A 6,730-nucleotide genomic window follows, 5' to 3' on the forward strand; every position below is an offset into this window, starting at 1 on the left:
CAAATACTCCAGCAATTTTCTGACAAATTATTACAGCTCCCCGTCTTCTTCAGGCTCTTTCCCCCCCCACCTATGCAAAGTAGGCAGGGGATGCCTGCCTGTTTATCCCCGCCCCGGCAATCTTGCTCACTCCTTTCTGTGAGTTGGGAAGGAGTCTGTGATTCACACACACGCACACACGCGCGCGCACACACACACACCCTCACCCACAAAGCACAAGGTCTCAAACACCTACCTGCGAGTGGATAGATCTGTTCCCTTCAGCTTGCACTTACTTCTGAAGTAAGAAGAGGGGGGAAGGGCGACACGGATCCTGCACAAGGAGTCCCTGGGGAGGGTGGGGCCTCGCTCTGCGCCTGCGTGCCCTCTTTGTGTGCCCTCAGTAGGGTTCCTGCAGGCCGTCGCCAAGCAGCTTGTTTTCAATTTCAACAAGCAAGTGAGCTGTGAAGGAGGGGGAGGAAGGCGACGCCCGGGGGGGCGGTGGGGGGGAGGAAGGCGACACCGCGTACCACCAGCCTGGTGGTCGCGTACCACTAGTGGTACGCATACCACCAGTTGAAAAGCCCTGTATTAGAGTACTAACATTAAACTATGGGCAGACTGTGTTCATCTGACAAATAGAAAGGCAACATCTCCAAACTAGAAGCTTTATTATTAATGTAATGTTAAAAAAGGAAAAACATAGAAAAAAGGATATATTTTAGCATACCATCTGTCCTCAACTTACAACCACAATTGAGCCCAAACTTTATGTTGCTAAGTGAGACATTTGTGAGTTTTGCCTCATTTTATGATCTTTCTTGCCACAATTGCTGCAGTTGTTAAATTAGTAACACAGTTATTAAATGAATCTGGCTTCCCCATTGATTTTGTTTGTCAGATGGTCATTAAAGGTGATCACATGACCCCGGGATGCTGCAAAAGTCATAAATATGAACCAGCTGCCAAGCATCCAAATTTGGATCATGTGACTGTGGGGATGTTGCAATGGTTGTAAGTGTGAAAAACGGTCATAAATCACCTTTTTTTCAATGCTGTACCTTTGAACAATCACTAAACAAACTGTTGTGAGAACTATAACAGTATTCAAATTGCATTTACTGTAGTATGTACACATTCACAATTAATAAAAAAATAGTTTTTTCTTACATCAGTAGTATTATGGAACCTTGCAAGGGGAAAAAGACTATTAATGCTGATGATAATAATCATGCTAAATTGTGATATGAACAAACAATCTCATATCCATATTAATTGGGTATAGCCATATTTCAGCATGTGTGGTTATCATATCATAAAGAGATAACATTCTGATTTGTATGCCATTTAACAGTAAAAACTCTTTGACATAATCATTAAAAAAATCATTAGTAGATTGGCAGATTGTACTTTTTACTATATTTTGTTCCTGACACACAAATCATATTCTGTTCAATTTTAATCACAAATTAGATAGATGTCTTTATAATTTCTGACCTGATTCATTTGTAATTATCTCTTAGTTTCTCGAGAAATATGAAACAAATATACATCTACTACTTTAGCCAAGAAAAAAAACAATTGGTTTTTCACTCTGAAATCCAACATACAGTGCATCAAAACAACAGGTAAAATATAGATTGAAACATCTCAAATAAAAACTAAAAAGGAACCCAATGTTTTTTTTCAAAAGTTGAACATCATGAAATCATGTAAACCAAAGCAAAATAATGTAAACAATGGTACAAAAATATTGCTTAACATGTCTAAATACTAGTCTAATAGGATATATGAAGAATCAGTTCGTGTAGTTGTTAAGGCTCCAGGTTAGAAACAGGGAGACCATGAGTTCTAGTCCTGCCTTTAGCATAAACCCAGCTAAGCAACGTTGGGCCAGTCAGTCTCTCACCCAGTCATAGGTGAAAGAAAGGCTATAACAGAAAACGATAGAGAAAAGATGAAGTATCATTATGATGGCATCCAAGCCTTTGGCTCATGATAGGTAAATAGTGCTCCAAGGAAATAATGTCCTAAGGCCTCTAAGAGCAGGGAGGGGAAGTAACAGTCCAGCTAGCTTGTTGGTAAAAGGGTAGACATAGAGATAAGTGTGGCAGGAAAAAATGTAGGTCTTGACATCTGCTCTTTCAAAGTCGCCAAAAGTCATGGAGATACAGACCTCCTAATCTAACAGATCTGTAAAACCCTTTTCCTAAAGAATGGGGAAATTATAGCCATTCTTTGTCATTTTCCTGTCCCCCCCCCAAAAAAAAGGGAGAGAGAGAAAAAAGAAACACCCATATGTTAATTTGAATCCACCCATATATATGGCTTTTAGGATTACTGTATAGATGTGATTAGTTAAACAAGCAATTATCCTTCCAGTTTTCACAGAATGGACAAGGTTTTGGAGAGAAAAGTGTTCTGGATGAAATATTTTGATCTTGTGATAAAGATTAATTTGGAAGTTAGGAATTTAGGAGATATGACCATTAATATAAGAAAATAATTATATACTTGACCTAGTACTGCATGACCGTACAAATTTTAAATGTTCCAAATTGTTAAAATTAGTTTGGACTTCTATACCTTTGAAAAGCTAGTACCAAGCTGAATGTTTCTTTGATGATGAAAAGTTCCTGCTAAAAACATTTTTTTGTTGTTCTTACAAGGAACTCCAAGAAAACAAACACATAGGAAAACAAACTATTGTTAAGTTCTGGATTATAATAGAATCAGAGTTGTCATCTTCAACCACAAGAAAAGGTAGGTGGGGTTTGAATGAAGAAGAATGTGCTAAAATAAAAGATACCAAAGCAAAAATCTCAGAATCCTACATAAATAGAACCCATTCATAACATGAGTGAGATATGCAGTTAGAATACCAAAACTAAGAAAAAGTCAAAATGAACCAAGACCTGGAAACTCTCTTATAAAGTGGGGCAGACTGTGTCATAAAACAGAAATTTCAAGGTCATGATCAATCCGTCTTAATCTTTTCTGATGAAATATAGTCAACAGTTCAATCTGGGCAGATCAAAGATGCATTTCTCCAGTTTAGTTTAGAATTTGTAGGATTCCCCATACATATTCCACACAAAGTAAAGTTTTCATTAATTAAGCAAATTGTTCAAATAATAAAAAAATGTCCAAAAATCATGATAAATTACATAAAAGACTAAATGAAAATTCACAAAGCTGAATGGCACTGCTGTATAATCAAACTTTCTATAATAGATAGTAAAGGCACCTAAATATTTGTGCCATTCCTAGCTCCTCTGAAATGCAACTTCTTAAAGAGGAATGCATTAGGAACCAGGTGCAAAAGTTCAGAAATGTATAGAACGATCTCTACTGGTTAATAACTTCAGAAATCAGTTGTCATGGACTAAAACAAGGGTGCCTTTCTTTTTAACAAGTACTATATAACAAAAAGCCGGAAGCATTTGCTGAGGAAGAAAAGAGTCAAGTAAAATCTTTTTCTAAGTTTTCACTGATAAATCTTTTAAAAGCCAAGTTTGCTTTGATACTGGAAAGTAACATTTTATGGAAATAGTAGTGAGTCAAAAAATCAATGCAGATGCTATGCTCTCCCCCTTTTTAAACACATCAACATTATTTGAATTTTTGGCAAGCAAGGTAGGAGGGAATTGCAGATGGAAGGTGGTAAACTGAGAAGATATAAATCAAAGGTTAGGTCCTCCTAGTTTCAATGAATATGAGCAAGCTGTGTCTGAAGCCAATTTCTTCCTTACTCTATTAGAAAATGTAATGTGGGAACTAAGCAAAGCTGAAGGGATTCTTGGTTATTGTTAATGGGGAGTACAAAATGATCAGGAACAGGTTGTGAGCTTTACAATAAACCACCAATAGTTCCAACTCAGGATCTGGAGAATCAACAGGCTGAGCAGGGAAGATATATTTGAATACAATGGAGGTTTCAGTGAAGTTGGTGGTAAATGCCTATGGTTACATTTTTTTTAGACTTTCTGAATCTGTAACATAACAAGAATGAGTCAATGATAGTGTATTACATCACCATATCTAGACAGCACCTAATTTCTGGATATTCTAAATCCAGACTCTTTATAGCTGGGACCATTTTATTTTCTGAGAGGCCAGAGCTGAAGTTTTTCAGGCAGTTCTTTCAAAGTTCCCCCGTCTTCAACCGAGTTGATGCTTTAGCATAGCATTCATATACAAAGTGGCCAAGTTCTTCATAATTTAAACACAGTTTTTGCATGTCAGCACGGCCTTAAAAGAGGAGTTCTGCTAGTATGAACTATGTGGGTTCAACTTCCAAAATCTATGAAATGGGGGGGGAGAGATGAGGCAGGACTAAGAGAATAATGATTTCTTTCCTTTTCTGCCCATACTCATTGCAATTTAAGTCTTCCATCAATATAGGTAGTCCTCGACGTACAACTACAATTGAGCCCAAAATTTCTGTTGCTGAGACATTTGTTAAGTGAATTTTGCCCTATTTTATGACCTTTCTTGCCATAATTGTTTAGTGAATCACTGCAGTTGTTAAGTCAGTGACAAGCTTTCCCACTGACTTTGCTTGTCAGAAGATCGCAAAAAGTGATCACATGACCCCAGGATACTACAACCATCATAAATATAAGTCAGTTGCTAAGCGTCTGAATTTTGATCACGTGACTGGGAATGCTGCAATCATCATAAGTGTGAAAATTGACTTTTTTCAGTGTTGTAATTTTGGTCACTAAACAAACTGTTGTAAGTCAAGGACTACCTGTACTTAAGAAAATTTAAGTGACAAGGTCTCTGGGATGCTCTTGTCCCCAGAGTCTTTCCTGTATTTCATCTGATAATCCCACTTTAACAATTATGCTGTTTTCATTCTAGCTTACATACTGAGCTATATCAACTGTAAGTCAACAGTACACACCTATACCTTGCAATGGATTTTATACTTGGCAATCTATTTGACAGATGTAACGAGACCAGTGTTCAAAAATTGATAAAGTTGTCCAAGTCTGGACAGCTCTGTATCAGGAGGGTTGCCTGTTTTGCAGGTTTCTCAGTCATTAAATTGCTTATACTTCTTACAAAAGATTAGTTTGGTTGAACTGCACATCCCATTTCATTTGACTCTGAGGAGAGTCAAAAATTACTGCTTTGAATTTAGTTTTCTTTAAACACATCAATTTCTAGAATGCCCCAACTGGCTGTACCTGAAATTACCTTCAAACTCCAGCTCAGCTTTGGGCCAATCACTGGTTCACAGGGCCCTGGGAGAAAGATAGGACAAAGTGCCGTAATTAAGAAGTGGAATCCTTTGGTTAATGTCCCCACCACAAACCAAATCACAGAAAACTGCCTGGTATTTTCCAGCCAGAGCCAACAACTGCTCATCTTGACTTTTCAGTTCCAAACAGTACACTCCCTAGAATAGGATTCAATTATTATTATTTCTTAAAGCAGCCTGTATATACAGTAAAAGGCGTGTGGACAGTAACAGTTCAAGTTAATTACAGGAAATCACGAAGCAAATGGCCTTCCTCCCCCCCCTCCCCCCGGGGGAGGCGAGGCGGGTATGCACCTGCTGGGATAATGCCGGTATCTGTTGAAACGATGAGTATGGGGAAATGAGCTGGCAAAGAGAAGAGATGCCATTTTGGAAGCAGATTATTCCCCAGATGCGGAGAAACTGGGGCTCGGGTCCCATTTCGTTCTATCCAAATTACAAGCTCTTCATCCAGCCCATCCTCTCTCTCACCAGAACAGTTCACCTGTCCTTCCTCCTCCTCCTCCTCCTCCTCCTCCTTCGGAGAGAAAGAAACCAGAGAGCTCCGCTCGCGGTTGCTGCTGAGGCGGCAGGGGCTATTATTTAGGTGGCTCCTGACCAGCATGCGCAGCCCCGCCCTGCGGCGGTGGCGAAAACCGTAACCGTTGCCTCAGGAAGAACCGGTTTTTCCAGCCGCGGGGACCGAGGCTGAACCTGAGTAGGGCCTGGGCCAGAGGTCTCCCCGCGCGGAGCACCTACCTCGTCCGCGTTTCTGCGGGGAAGAAGATGAGCCGTGGCGGTTGCGCGCGCGCCCCGCTCCGACGCCGGTGGCTCCTCCTCACCGGGGAGCCCTCATGTCGCTCGCCCGGCTCCTTGCCTTCCTCTAGCCCACAGCCGAGGCACCAGCGACTTCCCCGCCGCGTCCTGCCCTCGCGTCGCTCGCTGGGCACCGCGGTTGGCTCCAGGTGTTCCAGCGCAGCGAGCGTCACAAAGCCTCCGCCTGACAGGAGAACGGCCTCGAGCAGAGTTGGGCGGAGCTTCGGCCGCCCCCACCAAAGGCCCCTTCTACTTTTGCCTTCGGGAGGCGAGCGGACTGGAGCGACGCGCTCCGCCCAGACTCGGGCTTAGAGCCGGCTTCCCTTTCTCCCGCCGCTCGGGGCTGCCTGGCGCGGCCGGGCTTCCTGCTTTTGTTCTTTCTGTGCCCTCAGAGCAGCGGGTGGCAGGGTGACGTTGACTCTTGGACCCCCCTCCCCACCCTCGTTCTGCATAAACTTAAAAGATTTTAAAAAAATAACTTCTAAATAACAGAACGGTGTTTTTCTTCCTTTCTTTGCCATGGAGTGATCGACGTCACGACCGTAGCAATAAGCAGGTGGAATGCTTTCTGTTATTGCCAGTGAATTCAGATTCAGCATCTTTTCCCGTGCTACTTTTTTCCTAATCGCCCGCTAAAGCATAAGAGTTCAGTCGTAGAAAGGAGATTTCTCTTTTTCCTGTAAGAAG

The sequence above is a fragment of the Protobothrops mucrosquamatus genome, unplaced genomic scaffold (assembly GCF_001527695.2).
Source record: "Protobothrops mucrosquamatus isolate PMUCROS unplaced genomic scaffold, P.Mucros_1.0 scaffold45, whole genome shotgun sequence".
In the NCBI taxonomy this organism is placed as follows: domain Eukaryota; kingdom Metazoa; phylum Chordata; class Lepidosauria; order Squamata; family Viperidae; genus Protobothrops; species Protobothrops mucrosquamatus.